The sequence below is a fragment of the Apis florea genome, unplaced genomic scaffold, assembly GCF_048593485.1.
Source record: "Apis florea isolate Af1SG1 unplaced genomic scaffold, ASM4859348v1 contig_3587_pilon, whole genome shotgun sequence".
Lineage (NCBI taxonomy): Eukaryota > Metazoa > Arthropoda > Insecta > Hymenoptera > Apidae > Apis > Apis florea.
In genome coordinates this window covers 2555380-2577427 of record NW_028256789.1, presented here as the reverse complement: position 1 = coordinate 2577427, position 22048 = coordinate 2555380, and positions in this window count along the sequence as shown.

Sequence of the window (22048 nt, the reverse complement as noted above, 5' to 3'; positions counted from 1 at the left end):
ACGCGCGAATAATTTCCGCGTACGTACATCTCTTCTTTCTCTCCGTTGATTAATTCGCGATAACTTTGATCGTTGACCTCCCCCACGCATTGTCCCTCTCGTTGAAAATTTCGCAACCGCGAGGAATTTTATTATCTTCGATAATCGGATTTTTCCCCTATTTTGTTTCTAAAAGGGAGAGCAGCCCAGCAATCCGGGATGTAGCCCGGCGCGAAAATTGATGTCTCTTAGCGTAACGTCGTAGAACGCTTAATTCCTCCAACGAAAGAACGGACAGAGACGAATGGGGTGCAGGTCGGTGTCCTCGTTATTGCGACCGATCTTTTTTTCTCCCTCTTTCTCTCTCTCTCTCTCTCTCTCTCTCTCTTTCTCCCTCTCTTTTCGTTCCTCTTCTTTTTTTTCTTTTCTTTTTCTTCCTTTTTTTGATCCGATCTTTTTTGGTTTTTCGCCCGTGTCCCAAGTAGAACAATAACTACCACCATTGGAACGACACAATTCGTTATTTCGTTGGCCCGTTCAGTTTGCACGAGACATCAACCTCTTCCTCCCTCGTCACGGTTCCATCGTCCTGCAGTTGCGCTTGTCTCGCGCAAACCGATATCTGATATCACGTTTTAATTAACTTAGTTTCACGGAATACGCTCGCGGCACACGGATACACCGAATATTTCGCGATAGGTGATAAAAAAGAAGTCGAGGCGTTTTTTTTTCCCAAGATTTTTATTTATATGCAAAAAAAAAAAAATTACACGAAAATAAAATGCAAAAATAAAGGGAAGGGGAAGGGGAAGGGATGAACGATGCAAACATTTTAACAAATTAGACGAAAATGTTGTTCCGCGAATATTGCGTTTCCCGAATTTCCATTTGTTTGACCAACGAACGTGTGCAATCGTTCAATATTATTGAACGACGATGATGAAGTCGAGAAAATTATTATTTGTATCGATTGTATTGTTGTTTATTATCGACCATTGTTTTACCTGTTAATTATTCCAGGGACCACCACCAAATTATTATATGCACACGATATCGTTGGTATTTTATGATAGGGGGGGGAGAAGGGAGAGAGAGAGAGACTCGATGTGCTCGTACGTTTTAAAGATAAAGGCTATCGAGTTAACTATCCTCGCCCGTGGGATCAAGCGGGGCGGCGCGTTACGAAGTTGTAAGTCTTTAAACTTTAATTTTAAGTTGAATTCTCGGGTGGAAAGTTGAGTTTCAGCTTAAGTTTTGCGGTCAAGTTTTGAAAGAAACTTACGAAGAACCGTCCAAGATTTTACAATAAACTCCGAATCGTTTATATCTTACAGTAGTACATTCTGTAACGAAATTTCCGTATACATATTTTCTAAGAATCTTGAATTTCGAAAAGATCTGCTTACGTTTTACGACGTTATTGTTCCGTCGTGTCTCCGATTCTTATTTCGAAAGAGGAATTAGTTGAAGCGAAACGCGTCGAGATATCCGAAATGAAAGTACATCTGTGCGACATCTCGGTCAATTAATTTGTGGTAAATTGATAAATATTCATTTTCCAAAAGAGATGTTTGATATCTCTCTATTAATCCGTCGGATAGATAATCGAGAATCGATCGCTTATTCTATCTGATTATGTATAATCCCTTCACTACGTTTACAAATTGAGTAGATTTGCCGTTAACATTAACTTTTTGCGAAATCCGCTTCTCAAAGGATGCTACAATTCAAATATAATTACGTTATTTGTCTTCTCAACAATAGAAATAAGACGAGTGGAAAGGATTTCTTCATTCGCTCAAATTGAGATTAACTTGAGATTCAATTCCACTCTCCCTCCCTTCCTCTCGAGTTTTAACATAAAAACACATTCTTTCTTTATGGAATGGATTCCGACGCGTTATTTATAATTACAAAAATTGCAGATCAAATTTAAAAATTACGAAAATTTTTAAAAACGAAATGCCGGAATCTTCGCTCGCGAAAAAAAAAATGACAGAGAAGGGAAGAGAAACGTGTTTAACGTTTTTTTATGCGTTCGATAAATCCTTCCACCGAAGGACGAAGATTCTCTCCACGATTTTCCAATTTTTTTTTTTTTTTTTTTTTTAACAATTTTCGAATCGATAATTTCCCGAAACATTCGTTTCGACGCGATTCATAAATTCATGGGGGGAAAATGTTAAAGAAGAAACGGAAGAAGAAGAGCGAAGAAGAAGGCGCGGGGTAGTGCATTGGCGGGCTCCGCCACTGTTACCACCCCGTGGCCGATCAGGGTGGTGGACACGGCGGGGCGGGGCGCGGGAGGGGTGATGATTCCGCTTTGGCCCGAGTCGTGGCGACGCTAGCGCCACGCCGGAGGCTCCAGTCCGAGCCCAGCATCACTCGTGGTGGTTTCGCGCGCGCATCCCCCGCCAAGGTGCGACTACTTTTCGAGGAAAGGGAAAAAAGATTCCGTCCTCACGATTCTTGCCACGCTTCCGACCCCCTTTTCAACGCGAACGCACCGAAAACACGGCGTCCAGCGATCGTGGAGATACGATAAAAAACGGAAGCCGAGGGTAAGGAAAAAAGGAAGAGGGAATCGTGCCATGATCGCGAGACACGACGGAGAAACATCCGGCGAACGCGACGGTGCATCGTGACGCGACACGAGCGTGCGAAGAAGATGGGAAAATCGGCGGCAAGAGGACACGATCCATCCACGAGGAATGCTGGATTCGAGAAAGGAATATTCGAATGTTCGATGCACGTTTTTTGCACGGGATCGAGAAAACGTGCGGTGTAGAAGAAACGCGAGTGTTCGTTTTGAAAATTCGGATACGGCCCGTGCTCGTTTCGATTTTGTAAACAGAAAATTTCGCCGCCGTTTAATCCTTCGTTTACACACGAAAGTTTCTCGCGGCGAGAAATTCGAGGAAATTTTCGGAACGGTGTTGCCGTCGAGAGAGGGGGAAATAACAATATTGTCGCAATCGGGCACAGAGTCGCGAGGACGATAGACGTGCGAGAATTTCGGCAAACGAAACGCGTTGTGCGCGATTTTATTCGTAACTGCGTAGTGAGTGTTCTTCTTCTTCTTCTTCTTCTTCTTCTTCTTCTTCTTCAAATGGATACCGGTGCGATCTGATCGTTGGATGGACCTATCGAAATCAAGAGATACATCTCGACGACGATCCGTAACGGGCGTAAAGTTTCCGTCGCGCATCGATGCGTAATCGTGTCGAGGAATGCACGAGGCGACGATGCGCCACGCTCGGCTGCATGAATATTACACCAGTGGTGCGAGTGCTAGATCCCCGTGGCATCGATCCCCGTTGATCGCTGATAAATAAAACTACACGCTATCCGTGTCGTGCGCTCGTGTGAACGTGTTGATCGCGTTTGTTCGAAAGGAAGAGGAGGGTTGAAAAACAAGGGAGGTTGGTGCGAGAAAGAGAGAAAGAGAGAGAGAGGGAGAAAAAGAGAAGGAGAAAGGAGGAGGGAGAGAAATATCGAGGAAAGAAAGGAGGAACGAAATTAAAGTGCGCGCGGGTTGGTTACTGGGGCGCGAATGATTTGTAGGTCGGATATTTCGAAAATTGCGACCGCCAGCTGCCACGGGTTATGTTTCACCGAATGATATCCGGATACCCGGATCGATCGGGAATCGAAACTTTTCCTCCCCGTTCCTCCTAACGTTTGTCTATCCTCTCCCTTCGAGAGCCTTCCCTCTTCTTCAACCTACGTCGCCTTCTTTCCACTCGTAATTACAACAAGTGTCGCTCAATATACGCGACGGAGAAATATCACTCGTCTTCGGAAATGGAGTAACGGAAGTGTCGTTTTTTTTTTTTATTTTTGCCAACAACGTATTATCCTTGCCCAACGTATTCACCCTGCATACGCGTTGTTGCATCGCGTTTCGTGTTCGTAACGCAAAATAGTCGCTCGTGTTCGACACGGTCACGCGATCGAGAAGAGAGAGAGAGAGAGAGAGAGAGAGGTCAATCGAAGGAAAGGGTTGTGAAAGTGCGTGAGATACATAGAAGGTGGAGAGGGAAGGTTTTCCAAGTGACGAGCGTCGGGTGAAGGTGTTGGAGGGCGGTCAAGGATCCAGTAGAGTGCGAGAACGGAGTTCCACGAGTTCCAACCGCAATCGCGACGCTTGATTTCGTGGCATTGTCTGGCTCCCTGCACGCGGTCCACGGTGTATCAAAGGCGAGGCTCGCCCTCGTGTATACGACGGGGCAACAAAGGAAATACGATTGGAGGTGAGTTTCGAGCCGCCCTTTTTATTTCATCGCGTATCGATCAATCCCTTTCAATCCGCGTTTCTCCCTTTATTGAAATTTGATAAAACCAATTGTCCGATACGCGGTTGCTTTATTATTATCGAATTTCGTTTCAACGTTTTGGCGTTCCGTTGTTTTCGACGCGAAAAATCTTTTTCTCGCAACGCGAGCGTCGACTCGAACGACTCGAATCGCAACTCGATGGCGGTCGAGATAGAGATGGATTTTAATCGGAGGAACGATTGATAAAAGTTGCTAGTTGGAGGTAGAGATCGTATCGGTGAGATAGGGCGATGAGGGTAGGGAGAGGGTAGTAGGATAATCCCGTATAAAGAAATATTGTTTCGAATGGAATGGATTGCGGTGATCGAGGGGAAGGGGATCTGGAGTAGCTGGCAGGACAAACTTCCTAAGGTCTTTATTAAAATTTCAGTCAGTCTTCTTTCCCGATAAAGTTTACCGATACTCCAACTCGCGTTAGATCCTTGAAGGCTGCTTTCGACGGGGCGTTATTAGTTTCCCGAGACAATGCTGCGTTAAATTTATTCCCACCACGTCGCAGTTCGGATACTTTGATACTTTAATCATCTTTCCTCGCATGCACCATCACGATTTATAAGTTCTAATCCTCGTAAGTGAGAAACGGAGAAGGTATTAAACGTCTTCCTCGTAGCGAGACTTTAATCTGGATTTAACGGAGACAATGATATTTAAGGGATGGAAAAGAGAGAAAGAGAAAGAGAGAGAGAGAGAGGGGGGGGGAGGGAAAGGACGACAGATGGAGGGATATTGTATTTTTCGCGTTAAACAAAAGTTATACGTTATAAAATGAATCTGAACTCTTTCGATAAAACGTTCGACAAATATTTACGACGCGTTCGCATGACGAAATCGACATCATCTACAAAATTTATCGAAACGGTAACTTGGTGTCCGGACTCGAATGCAAATATACGACCGAGCCACCGAGTGTTTCTGTCGTAAAATGTTTGCGATATTTTATGGACGTGAATTCGCGACCCGAATCGAATGGTTAAACAGCCCGTAATTCGCTGTCTAGTCGATTTTAAAAATGTTTATCGTTAAACGATTGCTACGTCGTTTTAAAATTCACAGTTCGAAACGGCCGTAAATATTTTTTAATCGGTCTCGTTTGTTTCCTCTCTTCGTCCTCGACTTTGAATTGTATCTTGCGTTTGGCCTCTCCTTTCCTTTCCCCGCGCGTGAAATCTTCTCTGGAGAGTGGAGAACGGTCAAGTGAATAATCTTAATCTTCCCTCTTCCCCCGCCTCGGAACGTCGAAAACGCGAATTAACGATCTGATCGAAAGAATAAAATCGACTTTAGGCGGGAGATTCTCGATTGCTCTTAATCTCTTAAGTCTCTATCGATGAATTCGGTTTTATATTATAATCGGAATGCGAACAACTTCATTGAAACGGGCACAATGCGCGTTTAATTAAGCGAGTCCAATCAAATTCAATACCGTCCTCCGGGAAATCTGATCATTTTTGAATATCATCCCATCCGCCGTGTTTGCAACCCTTCCCATTTGGTTGGCAGCGGTGTGCCCCGATATTTTTCCGAAAAACAACCGCCATGATAAACAGGATTTTAGTTTCGTTTTATTTAATAATCCCTTCGCGAAAACACAATTACTCGACCATATTACTCGATGTTTCTCGGATAATTTTCGAAACGAATGGCTCGATCGCCACTGCGAAACGGGAATAAATTTCCTAACTGATAACGAATGCCGACAAATAATCCTATTTACGTGGAATTATTCTTGTTACCGTTGCCGTTCGATCGGGCCGTGCTCGATGCTCGTTTGAAGGAACGCCCCTTCGCCCTACCGCCTTTTCAAACCACTTCGCGCAACCACGTTTCGCGCAACGACCAAATAGCATTTCGCCGATTATACGATTATATTTAACGCTATCCTTTTCTCGAAACTGTAGGATCACTCACGCGTGCTCCATTACGTTAGACGCGAGCGTTTCGGAAATTTGTTCGAAAGAGAAAAAGAAAAAGGGGAGGGGGAAAAAAAGGGGGAAAATTTATCGGCGAATGTTATCAGGGAAATTGCTCGCGTTTTCGAGTATCGAAGTTTGAAAACGAGTTTCGAAACGATGGGTGGATGGGCGGGTGGAGAGGAGGGAGGATAGGGAAGCGAGTATAATGGACGAATCTAGCGCGAAACTGAAATGATTGATGGAAGAACGAAGGGGAATGGGAGCAAGGGTCGAGGAAACAGCTCGGCGAACAAAAGGGTTGAGAGGAAGTAGTTATGCTTGTGTACATAGCCCGGTCGACGCCTAGGATGCTCGAACACGGTTAACTCGAATGCTTCCGATAATAGTGATAGCTGAGTCGGGGGAGAGTCATCATCAACCACGACGCCTTCCACGGTTACTGAATTCTCCAGTCTTTCCTGTTGACAGACATTTGTCATCGGGGTCGACTACGAGGAATCGCGCAATTTCGCCCTCCACGAACAATTCCCTTTTTTCGCGATCCAGGTTACGAAAATTACGAATCGGCGGTAACGCGACGAAATTGAAATTTTCATTGAAATTTATTTTTCGCGAGAGTGCGTAACATTTGTGTCGCACCCAATTTTGAAGAACTTCCATATTTTTTTTCTCCCCCTCCACGCGTACCGTAATTGGAATCGTTTTTTGCGTGTCGTATAAAAAAAAAAAAAAAAAAAAAAAGAAAGAAAAACGAAAAAATCCATGGGCGTGTCCTCTTATAACTTTCAGCGGATCTTTCGAATAGATTCTTCCCGTTTCTTCCCTTTCTCTCTCTCTCTCTCTCTCTCTCTCTCTCTCTCTTTCAACGCGGAAAAATCGGTCTTAAAAGTTTCCACTCCCGCCATCCGGGCAATCTTGATATATTCCCGCGTTAAATTGGAGCCGCGTCGCGTTTTCACCGCGCGTCTGACTTTGCAATTATTCTATTTCGAGATGGGAGAAGGGGAGAGCTCGGCTGCATCAGATAAACGACTGTATCTTGTCCGTTGATCTAGGAACGGAACGAACGATATCAGCGTGGAATAATTTTCCCACGTAATAAATTCACGCGATATCGCGGCTATTTGTATCAATAACCATGCGTCATAATGTATCATCGTGGATCCCGCTCCGTTCCGTTGGACGATCGCTGTTCCGCCAGATAAGGCATCTTACCGTTCGCGTGCGCCTTCCCGAGTTATCGATCTCTCCGTTATTATTCGAGGCGATTAATTAACATCGAGATCCTGTCCATTCCCCCCCCCGTGAAACGGATTTTCGACGAACGAACAGGCGGAGCCCCTCTCTGGAATAGGAAAAGGATCACTCGTCTATTGGAACGCGACGACGAGGAGGAGGTTTCCGGTTTACAGTGGCAAAAAGCTGGACGGGCGTCGAGGGTGGAAAAGCGTGGAACTGCAGCCGGAATATATAATCCCGTTTCCGTTCAATATTCAGGAAGCCGTGCGCCTCACAAACGGGTCAAACTAATCACTCATGGGCTCGCGCGCGGCCATAACGATTCCCTGTACGGTTTCGAGGGCCGATTAGCAGATTTGTCATGCGACCGGGATATTCCGCGAATACCCTATTAGCCGTGGCGTAGCCGAGACAATGGCGCAAAGACGGCGAGGGCATACTCCGCTAAGTGAACGCCGGCTCTCTGATCAATGGGAATCCTATATCTCGTCCTGGGGTAGGGAAACGGTACGTCATCCCGTGAACCTCTGCGCGTGACATGCTCTCCTTTTCTCTTTGAAGTGGATTAATGCGCGACACGCGGGACCGATGTTACCGCGCTCGCAACAAGAGACAACAGCGTTACAACGTGTACCATTAGCTACGCTAGATACGCCTACGAATTTATTATGCCCGTCTCGAAAAATCGCCTCGGTGGTTAATCGTTCAAGGGGGCGAGCACGAGAGACTTGGAATTATTTAAAACGCTTTCACATCCCTTGTTAGTCAGTCGAAAGCGAGTCACTCTTGCTCGAGCCTCGATTTTCGATAATATTTTATTATCGCGAATTCGTGATCTTGGAATCGCGTTACCATCGAGTCGAGTATTAATCGTTCACGCGCATTAATTGGTGTTGATGAATCTCCGTGGGGAGAGGAGGGTAATATCGAGTGATAATCGAAAACGAAACGGGTGATCGAATCACGCGTAGTTGGAGACGAACGTCACGATACGAAGGAACGTATCTTGAATTCTTTCGTAATAATTTGCTCGATAATTACCGATATCCATTGATCGTTGAATCGTTATCCATCGCGATGGAGCATGTCTGTCGTCGACTCGTTTAATCGGAACGCGAGATATTTATTAAAGCGTAATATTCAGGTGGAAAACGGTGGAAAAACGGTTATCTGTGTCTAAAATACGGGGCAAAGGTGTGTAATAAACCGGATATATTTGACAGAGTTACGAGCACGCGAGAGAGGCACGGAGAACGGTTGTTACATTATTGCCCTTTTGCTACATTGCGGGCCAATGTTCGCGTACATATCAAGGAAGAAATCACGCGACTTAAAGCGATATGATCCTTTGACCCAGTGGGGCAAATATTGACTCGTTCGTTGAGAATCTTCGAATCGATTCTGAACGTGAACGTTCCGAAGAACGTTGAAATTTCACAATTTTTGCCAGGGCGGAGGGAGGGGGAGGGGGATCGTGCGTCTTTAAAATCCATCGTTAAATGATAAAATCTGTAAATTGAACAAAAAAAAAAAAAGAAAAAAAGAAAAATTATTCCGATCGATAGAAAAAGGTATAAGTAAATTTTTCCTTTTTATTTCCCACTGGAATAAAAACTTTTTTCCAGTTATAAATGACTCTGTTTATATATAAGTGGATTATCGGATTAAAACAACTTCAATCATTTTTTGACGATTGCAACGATTTTAAAGACGTTACGTACGATTCGGCTATCGCGAAGATCGACACGAGTTAAATAAATGCGAGTATGAAACGCTTAAAAAAAAAAGGAGGAGGGGGGACGGAAGTAGCGAAAGGATTTAGATGGTATATTTTTACACGGAATTCTTTGTGCAGAAATTTTTATCGCGAGCGTTTCGTTACCGCGTGTCGGTGCGTGAAGTAACGCAACTTTCCGCGAGCATAATTAGCTTCGTACGCGGCGGCGAAATGAAAAAAAGCAACGAGTTGCAAGTCACCGTAGATTTAAAAAATTCGCGGTCGAAAATGAAACGGCGATTCACGATGTGATCATTAAGCCGCGCTTTTGAGGGGACCGTATTCAATTGGACCGTATTGTTGCACGCGAGAACATTCTGGATTAGTTGCGGCTCGTATCTACTCGTAACATGCCAATTAAACGTTCCGTTTCTCTATTACGAAATTTGAATTTCATTCAACGCCGAGTTTTTTTTCCGAGTTAATATAATAAATATCCGTATCGATTGATCAACGGAGATAAGTATTAACGGGGATGATAAATATTCATTTTCGTATCGTAATTTCTCTTGTTATTTTTTTTTTTTTTTTAAATCGAGACGAGATGTATAGAATTCTTAAAATAAACGTATTGAAGGCGCGGTTCAAAATCGAATCGATCGAGTTTTTTTAGTAGTAGTTTTTTATACGCCAATATATACGCTCGATATTTGAGGAATTAAAAAGATACACGTCGCGCGTACGTAGATTGACGTATAGATATATTACTATCGAATACTGTATCAAACACGAATATATGCAAAGTAGAATTCATGTTGATTTTCAACGACGTGGGATCGCGTGTTTGCACGATTGTATCCACGCAATACGCTTGACACCGATCCAAAGCGATTTAAATTGACAATATAGAACGCTAAGTAACCGACACGTTGTGATTTTCGCGATCGTGCGCGAAAAACAGGATATAAAAACGATACGACGTAATGTTTATGAGACCAATTCAAGGGAATTACCTATCTTACTCTTGGTCTTCTTTCTTCTTCTTTCGCGAAAGAGAGTTTCGAATTTATATCTCTGGACGAGGAAGGAAAACGAGACGAGAAACGAGAAATCAATTCGACTCGATCCCATCGATGATTTTAACTCGTTCGTGTAATCGTCCATACAATCGAAATAATAAACGAAATGCGCATTCGCGATTCGGATAGACTTCACTTCCGCAAATTATCCCCCGGTACCGTGATCGCTGCAAATCCATCCCGATAATGGCGTCGATTGTTCCCATTTAAACAGCAATCTGCATTAAAGTTCGGGTGCGCGTTTCGATGCGAGGATTACGCCGTTTAAACCAGCGCCACCGTGAAATTACGAGGAAAAACGTTTCGAGCTTGTCTTACGTATCGCGTGGTACGCCATCCTCTCGTGAACGAATATACACTCTGGGAACGAAATGCATCGGTAGACTCGGTAACGTTGGAAACGAACACGTTCAAACGTCCTATCGATGTGTTTCGTATACTTGTACAAAGCTCACGGAAGCATGGCTCGGGGATACGCGGTTTGCCGGAAACGCGCTGTAACCCGTCTCTCGAATTTCAGCTCTTGATTCTTTTATTCGATCCGAGCCGGGGATGCTCCCGGGTCGGAGTCTTTTACCGACAGACGTTTATACAATCCTGGCCAATGTGTCGATCCTCGAAAGATAGACATGGAGTTAAAAAAGGGACGGGTGGAGAGAGAGAGGGAGGGGGAGAGGGGGGTGTCGGTTGAATAAGGAAGGAGTAACTTAACGTTACGTTAGTTTAGAAACCTATTGTCGGCGGAGGGTTGGGCGCGCGAATGTAGTCGTGACTCGTGCTCTTTCCCTACTTGAAAGCAGGTAATAGAGGGGATGGGGATTGTATCTGACTCGGGCTGTGGTGTGGATACGTGTATGAATATTTTAGAAAAATGCACGCTTCAAAGAACCCAGTCATCCCCTATTCACGGTTGCTCGAATTTGCAGTAGCACAACGATACCATCGTTTCCCTTCGTTTTGAAACAACTATTGTGCTCCACTCTCCTTGAGCGCTCCGCTTGTCCCTGATCCTGTTCGATGCACCACCGTGTCCCATTCTTTCCTTCCGATTCCACTGAAGTTTGCGCGGTCAGGATTTAGATTTTTCTTCCTTTTTTTTTTCTTTTCTTTTCTTTTTTTTTTTTTTTCGCTTCGAAGTTTTTACATATTACCTTCCACGTTGTTCCACGAATCGGGTTAACGTGTATCCTTACACGCAAGGGGTCACGGAATCACCACCTCACCAGGGAGAAAGTTGTAAATGAAGATCGATAAACATTACCCGAAGACGTACGGGGGCCCATTCTTTCCCAGGATGAGATAAAGTTTCCGGACTTTCGGTGCAAACTTCTAAACGTATAAACCGATAACAAAGCGATTCCTAAGAGGCGTTCCACGTTGTTTGCAGCAACGTACACCGCTAACTTTCCTTTCGAAACGAACTTCCCACAGAGACGCGACTGAAATTTCTTCCACCGCGACCACCGCCACCGAGAGAGAGAGAGAGAGAGAGAGAGAGAGAGAGAGAGAGAGAGAGAGAGAGAGAGTTCGCGATCGTTGATTACAGGATTAAACGGTTCGGTCAAACTCTCCTCGTTTATCATGAATTCTCTTTATCTTGGAATCCTGTTCGAACAACCGTGAAACCTTGCGTTTTCCAAATGGTGGGAACCATTGCTAAATGACGTGAGATTTATTCGAACGCGCTCCTTCGATACGTCACACGACTTAATCGTAAATTGTTCCCACCACCCCCCCTCCACGCGGCAAAGTCTTTCAACGCCAGTCAGACAGGACATTTATTTTCCCACCTTCTTCACAGACCCATGATTTATGACCGCGGATCGGTTTCATCGATTTCTTTGATCGCGATCCCGCAATAACCAACCAACTCTTTCCATTCTCCATTTACCCGCCTCTCCTTCCCCATTCCAACACGCTGGAAATGAGATTTCGCGAATCTTGAAACGAACTTGATATTCTCCCCTCTATTCTCGTGCTATTTCTATTCGTGCTTTTGTTCCTTGTGCACATTCTCTCTCTCTCTCTCTCTCTCTCCCCCTCCCCCTCTCTCTCCCCCTTTCTTTCTTTCTTTCTTTCTTTATTTGCGCACAAAGGTAAGAATTATATTCAGAGCACGATGCGTTTCAAGATTCCTCCTAAAATGATTATCTTTCGTTTTTGTTTACTCCAATTTAATATCTCGTTCGAGCAACGGTTTATATATATATATATATACGTTAGAATCGTGCTCGAATCGTTCCTTTTTGTAATTTTTCCATATTTTTTTTTTTGTTTTAAAGCAATCAAGTAGCGCGAAGCAGTTAATTCCGTTCCCTCCGTTCCTTCAAAATATAAAGTTACACCGTTCAATCGTGGAGGATTTTGCCTACGCCCCTATCTCGATTCATCGCGTGATAAATCGTCCGACGATCCTTGCTCGCGGTGTGGAGGAGCTGTGTCAGATAGCTGGTCGAGCAAACTCGTCGTGAATGAAGAGTGTCCACAAGCATCGCGCGGAAATCTCGTCTATTTCGCCCGTGTTTCAGCGAACTTTCGAGTGTGGTGTATTCATTCTAGATTGACTTGGAAATAGGTATTTGTACGAGGCTCGAGACGAGGGAAAAGGAAAAGAAGGGCGAAAAAAAAAAAAGGAGAGAAGGAATCGATTTTTATTGGCCGCGTACGAATTTTCTTCCCTTTCCTCCAACGTTTATTAAATTTTCTCTTTCTTCGTTTCTCGCTTCGTTGATTCGCGATCGAACAATGGTTCGACGACACGAATCCGTCCTCTCGAATCGTGTTTTTCGCCACGATTGATGAAAAGATATTTTCGAAATAATACTTTCTCTAAATCTGTTCTCTAAATCAAATCAAAATCCCCTCCCCAGGATAAATATGAAAATGTAATAATTATAGAAGGAGAAACGGCAAGCGGGTAGAATGGGAGGAAAATATGAAAGTCGGTCGAATGCTTGCGTTGCTGAAATTCGACGCTCGAGCCAACCCTCGAGCTCATTGCTCAGCGCTTGCTTCTCGGCGAGCGAAGGGAGCGAAGATAAAACAAAAGCGGCGACCGTTTCTGAGCTAAATGAGATTTTGATACAGCGAGATCGGATCGCCGCCGCGCTGTGGCGTTTCGATAAAGAAGAGTGGGATTGGAGGAGGCTAGAGTGGCCGGGAGGGGGTTGATTTATCGGAAATTAATATGCTACACTGTCGAGGCCGAGCGAAAACACCTCGCCACCACTCGTTTGTCGTTACGAAACGGAGAAAAATAAGATCGGGTTGCGCGAGGATTTAAAATAAGATATTTGGGCTCGCTTTTTGTGGTTGTTACGTGTCGTTGTTATCCAAGAAGAAGGTGTACGAACGTAACGAAGCGTAGACAGGAGCGGGTTTGAGGCATATTAATGTCGAGGAGGGGAATCGAGTAATTCTCCGTCTAAGGTAGAGCTACTATAGTCGTATACTCGAGGGACGGAAAGGAAGGCTTCTGAACTACGGAGATAGAGAGTCAGTCCTATGTTCTCTAAGAAGCGGCGCATCCCAGAACGAATTCGGGAAATGAAGCAGAGCTCGCCTCGAGTGATCTTGACTTATGGTTTTGGGAACACTACAGGGATATTAAGATGACGTGGTTTCGTATCTCTTAATTGGATGAGCGGTTCTCCGCATTGTCTTCTCTTCTTCTTCTGTAATTGAACCGCGTGGCAGGTTAGGCGATCGGGTTTTCTTTCTTTCTTTCTTTCTTTCTTTTTTTTTTTTATAGGGAAGAAACGAATTTTCTAAACGAATATTCTTTTCCAAGGGGTTAAAAATATTTCTTCTTCGGGCTCGATAATAGCGGTAGCGGTAAACGCAATTACAGTTTGCCGGTTTGCAAATGGGTAGTGCAGGAAGTAGTAGTCTAATGCATAAACGGTGTTCCATTTAAGGTAGGGTTCATCGACGGTGGATGCGACGTCTGTATCTCTAATGCAACGACGCGTATTAACCAACAATTTTCATTTCGGTCGGTTTCAGGTGTTCCATGGAATAACGACGCAACCAATATGATCAATATGAAGTTTTTTCGCGTCGTACTGGCCCTTCTAGGAGGTACGCACGTCCTCTGCGCCCAGCCATCCGCCTCGCCTACCGTGAAAAGTACCGGTGAGTATTTTTCTCCGATTTAAATATCGAGGACGCGAAAGATAATGAAAAAAGTTGGGCCTATTCGAACAATCTTGCGCGCGCGTACACGTCAAAGTGCGAAACGAGCCGTAAGAGCGGAATACTTGGCAATTATAATCCCGGAGTTTTACTCGGAAACCGGGTCAAACCGGTTTTTACCACTTGCCAGACGTTACACTCTTCCGGGAGACATTATACATTTCGAAATAATCGAAATCAAGATCATCAACTCTTTAATGAAACTTTTATCCACACTGTCGGGGAAATGTGGGTCAAAGTATAACGAAAGACGAGAGAGAGAGAGAGGCGAGGAACGTCTCGCCAACTTTTCCACTCGAAATCTTTTCCACGAAAATCGTAGATTATATACAGAGACTTCCAGAACCCATCCCCTTTCGGTCGCGATAGTTTCTAGTACTAGATAGAAATCGGTTCGTTCCGCGATTAATTTCGAAAAATGTATCCTTGCACGTCGTTATACGAACGTAGTATTCTTTGATATTAAAAGTGCACGCGTGGATCGCGTTCGATTATTCGAATGTTACAAAAATCGCAATTCAAGGAAAGGAAGGAAAAGAAGAGAAAAGGTGGGAAATCGATTGCATTAAAAAAAAAAGGAAAGAAAGCATTGGATTTTATCGAGATAGGTGGCTCGAAGCTCGCTCAAAGAATTCTCAAAGGATCGTGGAACACGTTAGAACAAACTTGATTTGATAGCGACGAAAGAGAACGAAGGGGAATGATCGGCTTTCTATGTAATTAACGACTATCCATCCTTCTCGTAATTACGAGGCCCGGAGGCGTAATGAAATCTCCACGGGCGGCAACTCGCGTGGAAACGAATCGAATGCGTCTGCCAAGACGATCCGATGTGTATGCTCGACACGATGTAACGATATAATTATATACGACTCGTGTCATCCGACTCGACTTCTGTTTCTGCTCGATTCACCGCGCCGTTTTCACCTTTTCTCTGGCCTGATTCTCTGACCAGTTCACGAAGGCTGACTTACGATTTTCGAACGAATCACGATCGAAAAAAATAACGAATATCCTCGACGATGAGTTTACAGCGTTGGTGTTGCGTAGCTCGTGTTCTCGATCGTTGGGAGAAAGTGGAACGAGCTACCGGCCAGGCCTTTACTTAATAGGGAATTCTGGTCGTTCGTGTTTGAATGACCGCTTTCGAAAGCTCGGGCGAAAACTCGATACGAGAAAGACTGGATCGATACACCGCCTCCTTTTGTCCCCCGACGTTTCCATTAATTTCCATTAAATATGCCATAATTGCCACCACTCTCGACTACCTCGTAATCGTGCGTATCTACGTTCCATGGAAATTTATTTCATCGGTTTCAGCAGCGTTTCATTCATACCAATTTCCAATTTCATCCCTCGTCCCTGTGTATTCAATTCGAGACGGTGGTGGCGATGGTAGTGGTGGATCGATTTTTAGAATAATTCTCGGCCGTGATACATGGAAATTACACGGGGATTGAAACTTCTTCTTCTTCTTCTCGCGGCCCTTTGCCGGGAAAAATGATTTCGCTTCGCTAAAACGGCGATAATTTATCGCGCGATATTACCGCTCTCAAATCGTTTTGAGAGAACGTTTGCGCGAATGGTTGGTCGGTGGTTCGAACAAGACGAAGGAAGAGAAGGAGAAGAATAAAGGGGATAAGATGAAAGGGAGCGGGACGGGATGCGATAAATTCTATTCCCATATTCGTCATCGCGTTTAATGGACGAAATTCCACGGTGTGTTTCGAGTTTCCGTTTCATTGAAAACCGATATCGATATGCGTGCATCTCGCGAACGGTTCCTCTTCTGTTCCGTGTATCGTGTACCAACATCGACTTTCCGTTAAGGTCCTCTTGTGTCGGAGTCTAGTTGTTGGAGTACCACTTGCGCCTTGATTACGTTCGAGCGAAAAAAAAAAAAAAAAAGAAAAAGCCAATATCGCGACCGTTCTCGCGGTTTCTTTAGCCGCGTGGAATAAGCATTTTTTTTTTCCCCCTCCCCCAGAGAGAGTAGGTTGCCTTTCTAGTTAAATCCCGCGTATATTTTTTTGCTGCTTCTATTTCCCTCCAAGACGAGGTATAAAAACGTATCTCGAAGTTTTTTAAAATCACGAGTAGCACGCACGATGCTGGATACGTTTTTTTTCCTTTTTTTTTTTTTTTTTCTTCCAATTCCAACCGATCGAGATCACGAGCATGCCTCTTCTTCTCTCTCTCTCTCTCTCTCTCTCCTCTCTCTCGTAATCATAATCTCTCGCCGTGAGAATAGAATCGATTCCAATACGGTTCATAAAGTAACCTCCATGGAGGGGTGTGAGATTATCAGATAGAAATGGTCGTTCAGAAATCGCGATTTCATGGTCGATTTATGAAAGCCATCGATGACAGGATCGCCAGATATTACCGTGAAAAATTTCTTTTTTCTCCCCTCCCTCACTGTTTCCATTCGAATCCTTCCATTCTTGGCCGCGATTATACGCGATGGCGTGTATAATGCGGTTCACGACCCCGATATTCACTCTGCGCGAAGAGGAGGGAGAGACAGAGAGAGAGAGAGGGAGGAGGGCTCCTTGCGGCAATCCGAGGATACGGTAAAAACTAAGATTACTATGCAATGCAATCAGCGGCGTACCAGGGTTCTTTCAGATTAAAACACGGTCCAGGATTACAGGTCTAAACTATTGTTTTGCCAAGACCCGTGCCGAGCCAGATTGTGTTGTGACCGCGTATCCGAACGCTCGGGCAAAAAGTTGGAGGTGTAACGCGTTGAGAGAGAGAGAGAGAGAGAGTCGAGGTCGAAGGAAAATTCGTCGCATCGTGCGTTTCCATCGCGCCACACGTTCCACCTCTCCTGCTTATTCCGCTGAACTCTACGCCCGACCGTTTGAACTCCATCGAGAATTTGCATATTCGCTTGGATATTTTTACAAAGGTCGCGAAATTGTGGAAGGATCGTTGTCGCGAAACGACACGCTCGCCACCACTTGTTGGAGCGATGATGATAATATTAGTTTCGCGGTTTATTCGTGGTTGCATCCGTGCCGTTGATAAACCGAATTTATCTGAAGCTTGCGGTGTTCGCCTTGTTTCTCGTTTTCCTTTCCATCCTTTTTTTCTTTTTCTCCTTTTTTTTTTTTCTCCTTTTGGAACGGGGAACAAGCTGCAACATGGCTAGCAAACGAAACGGAAAGACGATTCGGGAATTGTATCGAGTCTAAGATAATTTAAGATTAGACGAGATGCTTCAACGAGTTTCGCGGTCGATTTCTATGAAAACGCGTCCTCCTTGAAAGATCGAAGCGTGACACGAACTCGTTCGTTAACTTTATCCCATTTTTCGAAGACACAAGTCGGGAACACTCGTCGGGGAAAGAAAGAAGTTCGAAATTGCGGTTCGTCTTCCTCCCTTCCCCCCCTCCCCCTCCCCCTCTGTTGGAATTGTATCTAGCCTGCCGCGTACCAGGTTCGAATTAATGGTTATTTTATTCATACGACGCGGTCTGCTTCCTTTTGCCCCCGGCTGTATTTCGTAGTCCGATTGTCCGCGACAGAAATTCGTGATTAATCGTTTCGGTTCTTATCTAGGCGAAGCCCGATTCAAACGATGACGGAAAAACCTTTGGTACTTTATTCCATTCAATTTTCGCTCCGGATTCATTCATTATCCTCCCGCGAAACGCGTCGTAAATAACATTTTTCCTTTGAAAGAAGTATATTAGCACGGGCTGCAAGAACCATCATTAAGATCGCTCCGTTGGATCATTTCGAAGTTTTAACGAATGATTCTGAAAACTCTTCCTCCGTCTTAAAAGTAGTTATCGTGATGAATAAACAGGAGGAAAAGTATCAAGAAGGAAGATCTTCCAAAGGCGTTCTCGGGAGAAAGATCTCCTCTTCGCGTTTCATTCACCAAGGCGCGTATATATTTCCCTCCCTTGAAAAATATACGAGATTATATTTAAGTGGCGAGCGGTGGTGAGCGAAGGATGAATCACGAGTCGCGTGATCAAAGTCATTGTATTTTGATAACGCGTTGAACATAGGCACAATTAATCGAGCAAGTTTGATAGACGAGAGAATGCGGGAGAAAAGGGAGGGGAATCTAGTCAATGGCCAGATCGAGAGATGGCCAGAGGCAGGGTGTAGGCTAATGCATAAACAATGCGCCGTTTATCCACGCTGAGGACGCAAGCTCGATGAATAATAAACTACCCTAGCTACAGACACGTAGGATAGATAGACCGGTTCTGGGGTATATAGGGAATCGGCCTGGACCTTGGGTGAGAGGATTATCGACGAAAAAGTGGCGCTGCTCGTGCACGACGACCCCGGCCACGGGGGTGCGAATATTATTGCTTTCAAGATTTCATCCCTCTATACGCGCCATTTAAGCCACGCCGACCGATAGTTATATACCGTCGATAAATTCGACTTGGCGTGGGTTGCATGTACACGCGAACAATTCTCCGCAATAATATAGCGAAGATGAGAACGTTTCGTGGTATCGATCCAACGAATTTATGGCCGAATATGGCTTTGCCGAATAATTCGTACTTCGAAACAAATCCAAGATATTCCACGAACGAACGAAACTAAAGTTGACAATTAGTTGGCCGATGAAAATGTTATCCACACGATTTTCTTATTTCCTAGTGTCGTTTACCCGATGCCAGATGGTCGGAGAGGAGAGAAGATGCCGAGAAATTAAGCGGAAAAATTGCATTTATTCGGATTCCGGGAGCAGTTAACTCGGTTTCCATCGGCTTTATCTCGTTACGATCCTTGAGGAACGCGTATTCCAACGCGTAGCACCTCTTTTATCGGTTACGATACTCGTTATGTTCGCGATCGACGAGGAGAGCGATAAGGTAAAAGGCTGTATTAACATTTTATCACAGTGGCCACATAATTGAACGTCGTCGGTTCCATATCGAGATATTCAAGCGTTAAGCGAAACGAATAACAACAATTTCCAAGTTTCTTCCAAGTAAGAAGGGATCGTTTTGTATTTCTGTCGGGGCCCTTCAACTTCCAACACCTTTTTTCCAACGAAACGAATCCTTTATTCCTTCCCTTTCTCGTTACGGGAAAACAATTTACCTAGGGGAGGAGGGACGGGGGCGAAGCTCGGTTGCGGATTACTCGGTTGACGGATCGTTTAGCTGTTTGAATTACCACCGACAAATATTTGCCAAGTTTTATAGAATTCATTATTCGAGGCGAGAGGGGGAATCGAGGAGGGGGTTGAACGGGGTTTAATTGTGTAAAACGGGCGAATTATCGGGCGAATAAGTCGTGGCGGGATAATTAAAACTACGCCCCGAATCGAGGCGGTATATACGGTTATAAATTTTCGGCAATTCTAATTCACCGACCCCTTCATTTCTCCGCTATTAACATATTCCGTGGTTCGCCGCGATCGTTTCGTTGAGGGGGGATTTTCGTTGAGGGCCGCGTACGTTGGAAAAATTTAGAGCACGGTTTCAACGGAGAGAGCGTCGTTCTAACTACGTTCCTCGCGTTAAGTTGCCGCACTTGTAGCGCGCGAAACAATTTTCAATTTGCTCGCGCGAGTAAAAATCGTGCATTTCGCGCGCTATTCCCACCTCGACGAATCGCGCATCCGATGCACGTAACGCGCACCCCATCAGCGTGTGGCTAAGTCCAACCACCCCGGCGGGCAAAAAGGGACGCGACTCGGCCGAGACATCGGGTGATTATCGCGTTCACGCTCGAAACAATTCTGATTGGAATTTATTCTCGGATTTTCTCGCGTTCTCGCGATAAATAAACGAGGGATGGGATTAACGAAGAATTTATAATACAAGAATTTATATACCGTTTCAAAGATGGGAATAACGGTCGGGTCGTTATCGTATCGAGGGTTTCGTAGGGACAAAGAGAATTTTGTAGGAAGAATGGAACACAGAATGGTTGAGAGAGAGAGAGAGAGAGTGAGAGAATTGGCTGAAGAACCGTATTGTTCTCCAGGAGGATCTTCCCGGTGGAGGATATAGGAATTTATCGTGGCAAAACGTTAAACGTTACAGTATATACCATCAGTAATTAGTATTAGCATTAGTATATGCAGTATTAATTAATGACGAAAGTCAGGGGAGTATCTCGCGGGAGACGAAGATTCCCTCCCCTCCTCGCGTGTGGCGGCCAGCAGAGATAACCAAGGCCAATTAAACATTAACGGCGCAACTTGAAGGAAATATGCGCATCCGTCTCGTTGTTTAATTCGATTGAAAGTTGGGGAAACACGCGTGTACGCGGAACTAGCGCGAAGACAGACTTAACGCGTTTAAGCCAAATTAGATAAAGCGGGAAACGTATGGATCGGTGGAGGGAAGTTCGCAAATGCGACACCGAAACTAGGCTGAAACTGTGCGTGTGGGGAGAGGGGAAGGGAGGAGGAGGTGGAATAAGAATGCTTGGTGGATCGTGAGCGCGCGAAACGCGTCGAGGGGAAAAAGGATTAAAAGGCGAGGAGGCGGAAGTGGAAATGGAGAAAAGGGACGGAGATGGAGAAGTGGGGATGGAAAGGGTTTTCTTTAACCCGATAAAACGTGATCCTCGCTTTATCAAGTTAACGTAATCCACTTATTTTCAACCAGGAACGAGGTGGGCCGTGAAGAGGGTCGCGGATGAAGAACGATGGTGGAATAGCGAGTGTGGGAGGCGAGATTATGCAGGTGTGAGATCCGCGGCGGGAAATACTGCCTTTTAAATTAATTTCAACGGACGTTCGTCGTCGTTGTCGTTGTCGTCGTCGTCGTGGTCGTCGTCGTCGTATATACGGTAGCGACGAGCTGTTTGTCCCTTAACCGTGTAATTCCGCCTACCACCCTCTTTCACCATCCCTCTCGTCAACCTCTCTCTCTCTCTCTCTCTCTCTCTCTCTCTCTCTCTCTCTCTCTCTCTCTCTCTCTCTCTCTCTCTCTCTCTCTCTCCACGCTTCGTTTATATCGCATCCCGCCGGTTGGACCGGTTCCAATTGCGAATTGAACCGTTCGTAACTGTTGAACGTGAATTATGGCGTTTATTTATTCTCCCCTGTCCCTCGTGCCATTCCCCGTTGGCTGTCCTGTTCGCAGCCATCCATCCTACAACGCCCCCGAAATCAGTGCTTCGCGGACGATGGCCCGATTGTGCGCGTAACGACGCCCGATTTCCCTTGATTATAATCGAATCGGTCAATGGAGGATCGTTGGAAAACGAATGTATATTACGGGCCACCGATTGAAAATGATAGAAAATAAATAATTATTTTTAACGCTCGCCCATACGTTACACGATTAGAATCGTCGACGGACAGATACGTGTCATTCCTTCGATTCCCCGATCGAACGTATTCTCTTTAACTTTGTCGCGACGCGTACGTGACGCGAAACGCGAACGAAACGAAAAACGTGAAAGGATATCGACGAAAGGAACAGAAGGGAGATAACAGTGGACGATGCGGTGGACACACGTGTGAAACGCGCACGATCTTGATCGTATTGTGGCGTCGCTATTATTCCCTATTCGGAGCATCGCCGCCGGTCCACGCAAAGTTTCAGACGTTTGTTCGACGAGTAGTTTGTGAATACCGGCGAGAAACAC